Source organism: Pelobates fuscus, chromosome 2 (genome assembly GCF_036172605.1).
Source record: "Pelobates fuscus isolate aPelFus1 chromosome 2, aPelFus1.pri, whole genome shotgun sequence".
In the NCBI taxonomy this organism is placed as follows: Eukaryota; Metazoa; Chordata; class Amphibia; order Anura; family Pelobatidae; genus Pelobates; species Pelobates fuscus.
This window is the reverse complement of record NC_086318.1, coordinates 398056761-398072514: the sequence shown is the minus strand read 5'-3', so window position 1 is coordinate 398072514 and position 15754 is coordinate 398056761. Positions and strand designations below refer to the sequence as shown.

The 15754-nt window shown below is 40.8% G+C and overlaps 1 protein-coding gene across 2 annotated transcripts in view; it reads left to right on the top strand.

Annotated features, from left to right (window-relative positions):
* SYT14 (synaptotagmin 14) overlaps positions 1-15754 on the top strand; it is a 185102-nt gene that overhangs the window by 157446 nt on the left and 11902 nt on the right. The gene's annotated exons all lie outside the window — the stretch shown is intronic.

The window sequence follows — 15754 nt, the reverse complement described above, 5'->3', positions numbered from 1 at the left end:
TTTCAGGTGCCCATCGTTTGAATTCAGCAATGTAATCTTCAACAGGCCGGTTTCTTTGCTGCAGTGTTCTAATGGTTAAATCTGCAGTCGCTTGTTTGTTTGGGTCTTCGTAAAGGAGAGACATGGCTTCAAAGAATTCATCCAGAGAATCCAATATGGGATCATCATTCTCAAGAAAGGAATGAGCCCAGGCCATGGGTTCACCTCTCAAAAATGAAATAACAGAACAAACTTTAGATCTTTCTGTGGGATATGATCGGGGTTTTAATGCAATCAACAACTTGCAGGAATTGATGAACTCTCGGTATTGGGACCTGTCTCCAGAGAATTTTTCGGGGTTGGAGACAGCAGGGTCACTAGCCGAGTGTGTAACTGTGTGAGGAGTATGGGTTTGCAAGTCCCTTACATAAGTAAGGATTCTTTCATTGGTGATCTGTAGATCTTGCATGCCTTGAGTGAGAGTATCCACCCTTTGGTTTAATCTGGTGATTTCAGAAGTGAGATCTGCTGTATCCATTAATTAGGCTTGATCAATCTGTAACGCTCAATTGTTGATAAGATGGAAACAACTGCAGATTTCTGAGTTTGATAACGTTTATTACTTAAATAAAAAAGACAATCAAAATGAACTGTCTCTTTAATTCCTGGCAGGTTATAACCAGCAGCGGTGTTTGAAGTTGTTTTAGGATAAGGTAATTTTAACACAACCAGCGAGAAGTTCCAAAGTAGGATGCAGATAAGTAGGTGTTGGAAATAAGATTATGAGTTGATGTGGAGCAGATAGCGAACCACTTAGATTTAGGATGGTTATATATTAAGGTTGAGCCAATCTGGTTTACTTAACTTATGAAGGAGTGATGATCCAAATTGGTGATGGAGATTCCAGAGAGAATCGAGGTTGCAGCAGGCAAGAGAATATCCAAAAACAGTCCGAGGTCGTAGGAGAGGAGAAGGAGGGTAAATGATTAAACAGTCCGGGTCCGATACACAGTAGAAGTAATTATTCAGTTTAAAGTTCGCGGGAGCTTTCGAGTTGATCAAGCACTGTGGTGTTGACGCGGACTCTCTATGAACCCTGGGAACGACCACGTCATAGGAGGGGGAGTGGCCGCGCTCCGAGAACCCGGAAGTCCACGGTTAGCGAATGCCGGAAGGTCTGACACTTATATTCTATGCGGTGGCAGTATTGTAGTCCAGCAACAGATTGCATAAAGTTGGAGAAAGATGAAGAAAAGCAGGCAGACACAAGTGAGTACTGCATACAAACAGCAGTTGAATTAGCCCTATTAGTTATGGTAAATCGTGGTACCTGACATCTCTGTAGCATGCCGCATACCCAGATTAAAGGCAGGCTATACCCCAGAGATACTATTAGCCAGTATATATTATTATTTGTATAGCACCAACATATTGTGCAGTGCTTTACAATTACAGAAGGGAGATATTTAGAGGTTACGAAGACCCTGCTCAAACAAGCTTACAATCTATAAGGATCTGAGGTAGGCACAGCGGTGTATTTACCGCGAGGCTGACAAGGCATTTGCCTTGGGTGGCACTTTCAGGGGGGCAGCAACAAAGAGGTCCCCCAATTGCCCTGGCAAATGCCTTGCCAGCCTCTTGTACTGGGGGGGCCCAGTAGTTGGCCGGCTAGCCACCTCAGGGACCCCCTGAAACTGGCATGCGCTGATGTTGCAGGGCGCGCGAGGGAGCACTGTCCCCTGAGCTCTCCCCTGTTCAGCTCCCTATGTTTCAGTGAAAGTGTGTTGGTTAAACAGTGTGTGTGACAATGACTGTGTAACTGTAAGTGAGTGTATGTCAGTACATGCATAAGTGAGGGCGTGTGTCTGTCAAGAAGAGAAATTTGGAAAGGGGGAGGGAGGGTGCCAGAGTTTTATGCTGCCTAGCACAAAACCAGAATACACCAGTGGGTAGGCACATATATATCGTTAGGTGTCTTGCCCTGTTGGTGGTCTAAACAGCATTTAAACCTGAGTTTACCGGTGCTAAGGCAGTGATGTTTCTACTGCTTTAACGAGCCAAAATATCAGCTGAATTTCTGAAAATCACAGCAGTGTAGTCCCAGAATCATAATTACAAATGGGCATGTCATGGTCATTAAGATGTTCCGGGCACTCAGTATTTTCAGATTATGTTGTCTATCAAAACTTTGGAATAATGAGGTCCAATGTACGTTTATTGCACTGGTTCCCTATTGTTGTAAAGGTTTTTCTGTTTCTGAAATGAAACGTAGTTTCTACAGATCCAATTTCCTCTTATAGAAGAGAGTCGTCCTCCTGCTAAAAACTTATCTTACAGTGTAAGACAATTATGACCTTGGATGTCATGATGGAGAGCCCCATGGACACTTTGTTAGCGGCTCAGAAGTTTCAAGTTGGATTATGGTGATGACCAAAACCACAGATATACTGAATCGATTCAGCATTGGGCAGGATCATTATAGTTGGACTATGAAGGTAAAATTTGCATTTGAATGAAGCATATTCTCTCTTCTTTTTTTTAAAACTACCGTATATACTCGAGTATAAGCCGAGTTTTTCAGCACATTTTTTGTGCTGAAAAACCGGAACTCGGCTTATACTCGAGTCAATAGTCTGTATTATGGCAATTTGCATTGCCATAATACAGACTGGGGCTGTGGGGGCTGGCAGAGATCTTACTTACCCGTCCTGCAGCTCCTGTCAGCTCTCTCCTCCTCCGCGCCGCGGCTCTCGCGAGACTTACAGTGGGAGCTGACAGAAGAACTGACCGGACGGCGCGGAGGAGGAGAGAGCTGACAGGAGCTGCAGGACGGGTAAGTAAGATCTCTGCCAGCCCCCACAGCCCCCCCACTGAACTGCCAATGCTGGACCACCAGGGAAGGAGCCCCCCTCCCTGCCATGTATCAAGCAGGGAGGGGGGACGAAAATAAAAATAATTAAATAAAAAATAATAATAAGAAATAATAATGAAAAAATATATATTAAAATAATAAAAAATAATAAATAAAATAATAAAATTGCCCACCCCCCCACCACTGCAACACACACACACACACACACACTGCACACATACACACACACTGCACACATACACACACACTGCACACATACACATACACACACACTGCACACATACACACACACTGCACACACACACACTGCATTCATACACACACACACTGCACACATACACTGCACTCATACACACACTGCACTCATACACCCACACACACTGCATTCATACACACACACACTGCACACATACACACACACACACACTGCACTTATACACACACACTGCACACATACACACACACACACTGCACACATACACACGCTGCACTCATACACACGCTGCACTCTTACACGCTGCACTCATACACACGCTGCATTCATACACACGCTGCATTCATACACACGCTGCATTCATATACACACTGCATTCATACACACACTGCATGCATACACACACTGCATTCATTATACACACACTGCACTCATACACACACACTGCACACACTGCACACATACACACTGCACACATACACACATGCACACACTGCACACATATACACACACACATTGCACTCATACACACACACACACTGCACTCATATACACACACACTGCACTCATATATATACACACACACACACACTGAACTCATATACACACACACACACTGCACTCATACACACACTGCACTCATACACACGCTGCACTCATACACACACGCTGCACTCATACACACACGCTGCACTCATACACACACTGCATTCATACACACACTGCATTCATTATACACACACTGCATTCATTATACACACACTGCATTCACTATACACACACTGTAAATAAATATTCAATTAATATATTTTTTTTAGGATCTAATTTTATTTAGAAATTTACCAGTAGCTGCTGCATTTCCCACCCTAGTCTTATACTCGAGTCAATAAGTTTTCCCAGTTTTTTGGGGTAAAATTAGGGGCCTCGGCTTATATTCGGGTCGGCTTATACTCGAGTATATACGGTACTTTTAAAGCCTTTCTTTAAAAGATCAAGAACAAGGAGCAGGTTCCTCAAACTTTTATCTTTGTGGATCATAGGTTTTAACATTCTCTCCTTATTCCACGGTTGGAACTATGTGCTGCATTTCATTAGCTGAGCTATTTTGTTCATCTGTAGATGTCAGAATGCTTGTCTTATCCATGTTTATTTTTTACTCTTTTCTCCACAGTTTTTTCTTATGAATTTTGCATTATCCTTTCACTGGCCCTGCTCCTTAGTATTTATCATTTCGTTATCTGATTATATATTGCACCACGTCTAAGACTTACATTTCGCAGAGAATTCCTTTGTATTCCTGTAATCAAATATCCTTGCCCTAGATTTTGCTATATATGTAATAATTGATTTACGTATGAATAATGTTGTGTCAGATTACAGTGAATATGAAATATCAGCTTTAAAAAAATAAAAATTGTGATTGCCGGAGGAGTTATATACTGCATTCAGGAAAAGGGTTAACTTAGTGACGTTAAAATTCAATTGTAATGGAACAATATTACTCTGTTGGATTCTTTTATAAACCTTAATATGTGGAATACCATGAGGGGCCCAATATATATGTGTGAATTCTGTACCAATACCACAAAGAAAAACGTTACACATAGGACTGACAGCAGTCAAGGTGATATTTAAAATGGAACTCTAACTTGTCTATAACTGACATTTCCTGAACATGCGACTGAAGTACATAGCGGCATAATCTCCCCACGATCAGGGCATGTACACTCAGGTATCTGCAGTGAAATTACATTTGAGTTTATGTAAGCTTGGGCATTCTCTCAATACCACTATATCTGCACAGACACCATTGCATATAACACCTTGTAGGCTAAGTTAATTTGCATGGTATGCCCTGGCTGTGCCAGCCAGATCCACCTCCAGGCCTAATCAACCCACAGTGCTTTCATATAATTTCTGACTACAGCTTTACAGCCTAATGTTGAAGTTTACTTCCATCTTGAATCCATGCTGTCAGTCAGAGTCAGAGACGGAATAAGGGCCTCGTGGGCCTGAAGGTTTTGATGTGCAGAATCACACCTAGACATCGATTAATTAACCAGATGGTACACACACATACAGAGACGCAGTAACTTATTAAACAATCTTAGGACAGTTACTGTATAGATAACATATAAATACATCACTTTATGCATATATAAAACTGTCTGCACATGCACACATAGCTTGGTCAATGCAGACATACAGTATAGCTAATCATCACCACAAGCAAGTAAAAAGCTCTCTAATTTTTCAAAGGTAACAGTCCTATAACAGAAAATGCTGCATAATATCTCATGGCAATTGGACACAGAGAACATCTTTAGGTTTATTGGACACACTGAGTCAAGTTAAATGGAAATAGAACCCCTTCTAAATAACACATGGACTCACAGAGCAGTGTAGCAAAATAAGATCTTCACCACGTGAGCTCTAAATACAGAATGGCTGTTAGCGTTAATTACTAAACTCGAATGGCCCTGTATCAAATGGGCCAAAACCATCTGGCTGTGCACTTCGGACGGCAGAATCCAGACATATTTACACTATTTAAAGGAACACTATAGTTACCTAAATTACTTTAGCTAAATAAAGCAGTTTTAGTGTATAGATCATTCCCCTGCAATTGCACTGCTTAATTCACTGCCATTTAGGAGTTAAGTCACTTTGTTTCTGTTTATGCAGCCCTAGCCACACCTCCCCTGGCTATGATTGACAGAGCCTGCATGAAAAAAAAAAACAGGTTTCACTTTCAAACAGATGTAATTTACCTTAAATAATTGTATCTCAATCTCTAAATTGAACTTTAATCACATACAGGAGGCTCTTGCACGGTCTAGCAAGCTATTAACATAGCAGGGGATATGAAAATCTTAATTAAACAGAACTTGCAATAAAGAAAGCCTAAATAGGGCTATCTTTACAGGAAGTGTTTATGGAAGGCTGTGCAAGTCAAATGCAGGGAGGTGTTGTGGTGGAATCTCGGTAAAAATAAATTTAGTAGGCCGAGATTACCACGTGGCATGTGTACGTGCATATGCTGACGTATCGATCAGTTGGTTGCACGAGGCAAGATACGATCAGTAGTGTACGGAGCATGTGCAAGAATACAGGATATAGTATTCCCCTCCTCCATTGTGCTGGACAGGCCATGCGGTCAAGCAGGAAGTTAATTCTTATTTGTATTGATTGGTCAAGAGAATGTGCGGGTGGAGCTTAATATGGGAGGAGTTATGTGCCTATATAAGGAGCCTGCACTATTGTCCGGGGCTCAGAACTTGCTGTATTTTGGTGACATTAGTCCCTCTGAGTCCCGATCGGTGATCCAATAAAGAATCTCTTCCTTCCTGAAGAAACCTGTGTCCATCTCTCTGTGCTTTGCTTCCGTCAGTTTCTCCGGTATCAGTGTGACTAGAGTTCATAAACAAAGGGATTTAACTCCTAAATGGCTGAGGATTGAGCAGTGAGGCTGCAGGGGCATGTTCTATACACCAAAACTGCTTCATTAAGCTAAAGTTGTTCAGGTGACTATAGTGTCCCTTTAAGGTCCGGATTTCTACAGGAGTGAGCTCAACTGAATAACTGAATTCTAGACCGAATGTATTAAATCTGTCCCAGATTTAAAAAACTATTGTCCACTAGCAGCTAGCAGGTAAATGGTTAATAACCCACGGCATTGCAAAGGTTAACCGTATAGAGAATGACCAGGGCCTGGTAGCTACATTGACCCCTTAAAGCCGTTAGGGCGTACTATGCTGCTCTAGACAAAGTGGACTTAAACACCGTTAAAGCGGAATAGTACGCCCTAATCATTGTGAGTCCTCCTGCCACCATATACTCTACTTGCGCGGTGATTCGTGCGGGTGCTGATAGAGGTGGACTGCCTGACAACCCAGACAGTCCCCCTGCATCCAGACCGGCCCTCCTGGTGCATGTGATCTCTGTGATGTTGCAATCACATGGCCGGAATGGCTGTCCCTCAAAATACTAAAATAAATGGGGAAATAGTAAACAAACCAAATCAATTATGCCAAATAAATATATAATAAGTACTCATATACTATAAGTATACATATATGCATAATTACATTACAATATTTGTGTACATGTATGTGTATGTGTGTGTGTATATATATATATATATATATATATATATATAGAGAGAGAGATATTTCAAATATATGTTTATGTTGATAATTATATATATATATATATATATATATATATATATATATATATATATATATATAAATATACATAGAATGAAATTATATATATAGTAGAGATTGTAGCCATATTAGTCCAATGATGCAGATGTCAGGTAACAGATGAAATTCGTATCTTGTAATACCTTTTTTATTGGACATTCCAAAATGCTGTTAGTCCAAAAAAAAGGTATTACAAGATACAAATTTAATATAGATATAGTTGCAATTAAAATGATTCATCCCCGATTGAAAATCAGGTTTATTGTCAGAATTTACAGACTTTCAGCTGTTTGCAGTGAACAAATAAAACAAAAACAATTGAAATAGCTCAACTCAATTAATGCTTCAAGTGGTTTCCCCAAATTCAACTGAAAATGCAAAGTATAATGACCTCTAGTTTTAAAATGATTCAACCCCTTAATTGCAAGCATCTTCAGTACTTAGTAGATCAACCTTTTGCTGTTATGACCTGCTACAAACAAGATGCATAGCCAGACACCAGCTGGCAACGTTCCTGAGGAAACCATTGCTCATGAGCTCTAGTTCAGTAATATTCTTCAGTTTGCATGTTGCAACCGCCTTGTTCAAATCCCACCAGAGATTGGATGACCACTGTAGAATTTTCCATGAGTTCTTCTGCCACCAAGCGTTGGTGGAATTTAAGGTATGCTTGGGATCATTGTCATTGTACAATGATGCCAAGCTTCAGCTTCCTCACTGTCAACATGATGTTTACTCCTCGGAATCCATCTTGCTTTCCAGAAGCTGCAGGTTACCAGTGCCAGAGGATGTAAGTGAGCCCCAGAGCATCACCGAGCCACCACCATGCTTCCTTTAATAAACCATTTTCCTTTCAGCGTATGCTTCATTCTTCTTCCTCCAGACAAAAAAGTTCCAGTTTTGTTTCCTCACTCTACAGAACAGAATTCCCAAAACTTCTGTGGCTTATTTAAATGATTTAGAGCCTATTGGAGCTGATTTTTCTTGTGCGTTTTAGTCAGTAGCGGTGTATGTCTTGGAGTTTTGGTATGGAAACCTTTTGTGTTACGTATGCGCCTTACGGTGCTCATTGAAACCTCAGTGCCTGTTGCCACCACGTCTTGCTGCAGGTCTTTTGCAGTCACTCAAGAGTTTTTCACAACCTGCCTTCTCAGAAATCTGCTTGCAGCCAATGATAGCTTCCAATTTCTTCCCCGTCCAGTGTAACCACTGTTGCTTCAACTTTGAACTTGTGAACTATGCTTCCAACAGTGTCTCTAGGAACACTTTGTGGACCATTCTTTTGACTAAGCCATATTTCTAACATGCAGTCAAACGTGACACTCAACAAACCCCTAGCCAGTTCTGGTATTTCACGTGTCCAGCTCGAGCACACCTGGTGCAACTAATGAAGTCCTTGATTAGTTGCACCTGGTGTCCTTGACACAGCCTGTTTTGCATATTTGTGCCGTTGTGAGGGATTCTATTCAGGGGGGTTTAAATAATTTGGACACTTTAGAAGTCATTTTAAGTTGCTTTTTCGGTTGAATTTTAGGAAACTTTAAAAGTATTTATTGCATTGAGCTATTTCAATTGCTTTTGTTTGATTTGTTAGTTGTAAAAAGCTGAAAGTCTGCAAATGTTTACAATAAACCTGATTTTCAACGGGGGTTAAATAATTTTGATTACAACAGTGTATATATATATATATATATATATATATATATATGTATATATATATAGATATATATAGATATAAAAATAGATTTTCTCATCCCTCCTGGGTGGTATGTTTATTCCTCATTCTTGGGTCCTCTACCAGAGGTCTGGGAGTTTGAGGGTTCTGTGAAGTATCTTAGCTGTTCCTAGAACTGTACTCTTCTGGACAGCAATCTGAGATGTCTCACCTGGAGTCTGTTGAAGCCACTCCCCCAACTTGGGCGTCACAGCCACGAGTGCTCCTATCACAGTTGGGACTACTACTGCCTTCACTTTCCACATCCTTTCTAGTTCTTCTTTCAGTCCTTGGTATTTCTCCACCGTCTAATGTTCCTTCTTCCTGATGTTATAGTCACTGGGTATTGCCACATCCGCCACGACTGCAGTCTTCCGTTCTTTGTCTACCACCACGATGTCTGGTTGGTTGGCCAGCACTTGCTTGTCTGTCTGGATGTTGAAGTCCCACAGGATCTTAGCCCTGTCATTCTCGACTGCCCTTTGTGGTATCTACCATCTGGACTTATTTCAACTCATCAGCATGAAATAGGTTACTGGCTTGCTATGGAGGCTTGGCGTTACTTGTACAAGTGCATACCAAATAAGTTGTGTTTATCGTTATTTGGCTTTTTAGATTGTAGTGTTAATTCTTAATCATTGACATACTATTTGTTGTTTAACATGAAAGCATATATATGACTGTGTGTGTGTGTGTATATATATATATATATATGTCCTGACGAAAGCTTGAGGGGATCAAGCTGAAACATTGACCTTTTTGATGTTTTAGTGAAGGTAATAAAAGTAAATTTTTACTAGTCCCTGGAGTGCTATTTTTGGCAATTTTTTTGTGTTTTGGCTGACAAGCACCGGGCATTTGATACCGGGAGAGGTGGAGTGCAAGATCCTTTTGTTTTATATATATTTATATATATATATATATATATATACCAAAAAAGTTGTGGTGGGGAAAAAAAGTGTTGATGAAAACCCCTTCCACCTGAAATAAGTGGATAGTTAAGCAACATTTGTATTCCCTGACACAAGTTATTTGGCATGTACTTAACAAGTAACGCCAAGCCTACATAGCAAGCCAGTAACCTATCTCATGCTGATGAGTTGAAATAACAATGAAACAGCTGTCCATGAGTGGTTCACTGGCATTGTGTCAGGGTACCTGAAGTCTCTACCTCTGGGAGAGGCAGAGACTTAGAAGTTTATCCGTCCAGAAGGGCTGTTTCCTCCGTTCCTCGCGGTCCTTCCGGTCATTTACACGCCGGCCGCGAGGGATCCACTTCCTTTTGTAACACGACGCCCAGCACTCGACGTCATGACGCCAACCCGGACCGACCTGTCACTCAATTGTCTGGAGACTAATCAGGACTCGTCAGAGGCGTGTCTACTCTCCTGAGCCAGGGTATTTAACAGTGCTTCTGCCATTTGCTCATTTCCCTGTCGTGGTTCTAGCCTGTCTAGTCACCCAGCGCTCTTGTATTCCAGTTATCCTTTTGGTTCCGACCCGGCTTGTTTGTATTACTCTGCTTATCTCTGTTACCCTTTGACTCGGCTTGTTCCTCGCTTACCTGTCTTCTCGTTCCCTCGACCTCGGCTTGCCTTTGACCATCCTCTCTATCTCCGTACGTTAGTCCGGCCATTCTAAGGTCCGGTATACGTACCTTTCTACTGTCTGTACTCTGCGTGTTGGATCCCTGTCCCGATCCTGACACATTGCACCTCTTCCTGGGTTGTGTTTCAAAGCTGTTGTATGCAGGAGACACTTACTCCAAGAAATCCATGTATAAAGTGGAATTATGAGGCAAACATTTGATTCTTTGTTGAGCTCATCTGCATACGCCTACCCAGAATCACATGCAGTAGTGAGAGCACTGTTAAAGTGAGATTTCTATGGTAAAAGCAAGTCTTATGGCTCACCTGGTGTGTGTATTTGTGTTTAACATTGCATTAACTATCCACTTATTTCAGGTCGAAGGGGTTTTCATCCAAACTTTTTTTCCCCACAACTTTTTAGGTGTATATATATATACACAGCCATGTATATTCTTTTATGTTAAACAACAAACAGTATGTTAATGATTAAGAATTAACACTACAATCTAAAAAGCCAAATAATCTTACATTTTGTTTATCTCACATATAAATAATTCAAAAATAAAAGTATTTTAACCCAGAAATTGGTTAATGTACCTTTGCTTTTTTGTTTCCCACTTCCATAGGAACTTAAAGTAGACACCAGGTTTTTTTTTTTTAATACAATAGAATGTTGTTCCTTAAGAATGTTTGTTTTTTTACCATCAATATAGGAGGGAAATATTGTATCTCATTTAATTTTTTTCGCAAGGAGAATGTGAAAAATGGTGGGTTTTTAAAATTCCGGGTTCTCGTTCTAATCTAAACATGTAGGCAGTTGTGAAGCAGTGAGAACCACATCAAATAGAAGCCGGGATCTGAATAATTTATGGAGAATTTTGATGCAAGATTAGCTAAGCACCCTGTGGACATAGTTTTCTTCTACACTCCACATGTCACTGAGTACACAATAGATTTCTTTGTTCCCAAGCTAAGGAATATATCCAGATGTAAGAAAAAAATGTTTGAAGTACCTTAAAACCTGGTGGTCAGATCGTGCGGCTGCAAAGTTAAGTGATAATTACCAAGGGCTGAAAAATAAAAGATAGAAAAACATTTTTTCCTCCTCACTTTCCTGTAAAGTATAAAAATTTACTTAAAGTAGTAAAGTAGAAATAGAAAATAAAATGATCTGTCTGCAGGGTAGAAATGGCTGTCATACAGTAGGAGAAGCAACAACTTTGGCATAATGATGTTTGTATGTAAAGAAAAAAAAAATTATATACGTGTTCAAAGGTTAAGGTTAAGAAATTCTTGACACTGTATCACCTGCTCTGACTGACACTTATTCTATTACGCTTGTATAACTTAATGTCAAAATATAGACAGGCTCTATGTATACATAGAGGAATTTCTGTTTTCTGACTCAGAACCTGGAAGAATAAAAAAAATGCGTAAAATATGGAATATTGACAATAAACCTGATTTATGGTTTAATATGGAATAATGTGGAATTATTATTTCTGATTGGTTAGCAGAATCCGATGTTCATGGAGAATATCATATTAGCCACGCACAACGGCCAAGTATCCAATAGGGATTGTGGATCCAGTAAAGACGATTAAAGACGTATTGTCAATCCAAGCAAAATTGCACAAGCTTAGACAATTAAATATAGAGGGTGACTTTAGTAAGAGTATATACTGGGATACTGAAGGAGACGTGAAGGGTATTAGATTGAGGAGAGTTGCCCAGGTTTACCACCAATGTCACAGCCTGTAGGCTCCATGAGTTATCAGATCATGGGCTTGATGGGATTTTCTCTATGTTCATGTCTAGTCCTGGTTTGCCCATTTTTTTCTCCGACATACTCCCCTAACAACATTTAGTAGATGGTGGCTTTGACTGCTTAAAGCTCTGTCATAGCCCAATTGTCGCAATAGGATTTAAAGGTCAAAACGTGTTTGAAATTTTTAAATATAGCATCCTTGTATACAGATAAGTCATACCAATTTCACAGTATCCAAAGTCTATTTCTAAACACATTGATTACACCCATATCCTTGAAAAGGAGCTGCGAACCACTGATTTACCTTGAAGTTTGCAAAAACATGTGATTTATAGTGTTTTTGCAGTGTCCAATTTATGTCACAATAAGTAAAGACTTCTGTTTGCCGCCTGCTTGGAGGCTGACGTCTATCTCCTTGGGGCCTCCAGCCCTTTCATCACGCAGTCGGCATCAACTGACTCTCTGTGCTAATCTCAGTAATGTTGTCAGGCCGATGCCTGTGTACAGGTTAGCTGACTTGCCTGAAGCTCACAGGGGAGCAAGTGACAAGACTGCTGAGCTGCAGGACAGGAGGGGCTGCTCATCCCCGGTTAAAAGTAACTGCGTGAGTATGGAATTCTTTCAGTCTTCCTGAGCGGTAGTAAACACCTTTTACGTGATTTTTTTTTTACCCCCATCATATTAGAAGTGATTATTTTTTAGAAAAAAAAATATCACTTTAGGGGGCACACATGGGAAATAATAGATCTGATGGAGAATCATGCAGAAAGTTTGTCCAGCCAATCAAGGAAGCACCACGGCTATTTGATGACTTGGTTACATTTTGCACAGTTTGCAATTTAATAAACAGTGAGCACATTTGTATCACTACTTCACTTCACCAAATGACATTATATAACCGAGTCATCATTTGCAACCCCCAGACACTTTAGTGCTATTTAACACATCCATCACCTTTACCAAGCAATCTGTGGTCATGGAAGATGGAGATCAGGAGATAGAGTTACCTGTCAGCAGTTGCCTGCTTTAATAAAGGATTAATGTCCTAGAATCTCGCTGATTGACTTTGATTGGCTGTAATACCTTGTCACACTGGGCAAATGATTTGCCTCTTACATGCAGAGATAGGGACTTGAAAGATACTTTTTTATTTTATATTTTTAAAGAAAATGGTCTTTGATTCCACCATCCACAAGCACACAAGCAAAATAGTTTATTTTAGCAATTTAATGGTCCTTCAGCATACAGGCCTGGATCCAGAATCTTGCACAGAAAAGAGAGATAGTGGCTGTTAAGGATTTTATACCCTTTTCCTTTGCAGATACAGCTGCTCATTACACTAATAAGCCTACATCCAGGCTTTAAACCTCTTACGCCGAACAAGTTGATATCACTGCTGGTGAGGCTGGAAAAATGTAGACACAGCAGTTAACTCAGTTGTGAACAGTAACAATCTTATCACTTACCGGTGTACATGGGGCAGGCATCGAGGGGTGGAGGTCAATGTATCGTACTGATGAATTCTGTACAAATAAATCCTAAAGGATCCCCCATCCCTCCGAAAACCCTAATATTTAATCTCTGACTGTGGTTAACAATGCCTGGGAGCAGGGCCGGCCTTATGCCTTTAGGCGTCCTGTGCGAAAAATAATTCACAGGAGTGAAGTGATTGTATAGGGGATTTATTAAATTAATAATGATTTAAAAACAAATATTCATTCCTTCTTTCCTGTTGCCTAGTTGGGAGAGGGACATGCTGATCTGAATCTGGTCTGCCCCACCACTGGGTACAGACCATGCGTAACTGTCTCACAAGGTCAGGGACTTGCAGTGTCCTGTCGTAATCTGCGGCAGCATTCTGATTATCCCGAGCTAGGAAGACAGCTACTTATGGTCTGCAGCCAACAGAAGTGCCAGACTGTCTCCCCTACATTACAGAGGAGCAAACTAAGTATGTCACAAAATACTGTGAATGGTTTTGCTTTGGAGCTCTGGATTATACTTATTTACTTTGACCTCTTTGAAAATAAAATTTTGTAGTAATGCGCTACTCCATTTATGACAGAGCTCCACAACAATAAAACTCCCAGTAATGTGGAGCTCTGTGACAAGATCATACACTACACCACAATACAACTATAAGTAATGTGTCAATCAGTGTATCACCAAACTCCCTAACTATAAAACAGACTAACATGCATTTTATATACCAAAGCTCCACTGTAATACATCTCACTATAATATGATGTAATGTTTGTGTTGTCTGTGTATGTGATAGGTCTGATGACTGTGTGTGATATGTATGCTATGTGTTGGCTGTGTGTGATATTTGTAATGGGTGTAGCCACGTGCAGACATACACACACACACACACACACACACAGGCAGACAACCACACACACAGACAGCCACACACAGGCAGGCAGTCTCTCACACACACACACACACACACAGGCAGACAGCCACACACAGAGGCAGATCGCCCCACACACACACACACAGGCAGACAGTCACACAAATGCAGTCACACAAACACAGGCAGACAGCCATACACACAGACACAGGCAGTCACACACACACACACACAGGCAGACAGTCTCACACACAGGCAGACAGGCACAAAGACACACACAGGCAGACAGTCAAACACTCAGACAGTACACACAGGAAAACAGTCACACACACAGGCAGACAATCACACAGTTACCTCTGTTCATTGTGGAGGCAATGCATCTCCTGAAGGCTGGTTGTTGGGGAAGCATGGACTCCTTCCTACTTCCCCTGCAGCAGTTACCCGGCACTTTTAGCTCTGCCCCCACTGTATGGTAAGCTCCGCCCCCTCCGCAATATTATAATTTTTTTATCCCGGTCGGCCCCACGGCGCCCCCTGCTCCCATGGCGCCCTGTGCGGCCGCACAGCTCGCACACCCCTAAGGCCGGCCCTGCCTGGGAGTGAACATTATTGATTGAAATAATATGGGTAAGTGTGATATGTGATTGACTTGATGGCTGTTGTGCCTCGTTTGTCTCAAACAGGAACAGTGATGCACTCCTCATAAGTTGATCTCTCCATTTTTTATTGAAGTAGATGCATAGTGATAAAGATAGGGTGTGCGTGGAACATCACTGTTTGTGTATCAACCTCAATAAAAGAAACTCAACTTATAGGGAGTGTTTTAAGCATTAATGTTTTATGGATTTACTGGACTGCACAGATCTGGGGTCAATAAAATACATTCTAATTAAGAAAAAGGCAATCCATGTTCTATATCAGCACACTTTAATATTGCACTGAGTATGCTTTATTATGAAAATTGTGATACAATGTTATTACTATTGTGATTTATAAAGCATCAACATGTTCTGTAGCGCTGTACAATAGGTGGACAAACAGTAGCAGTTCCACCATG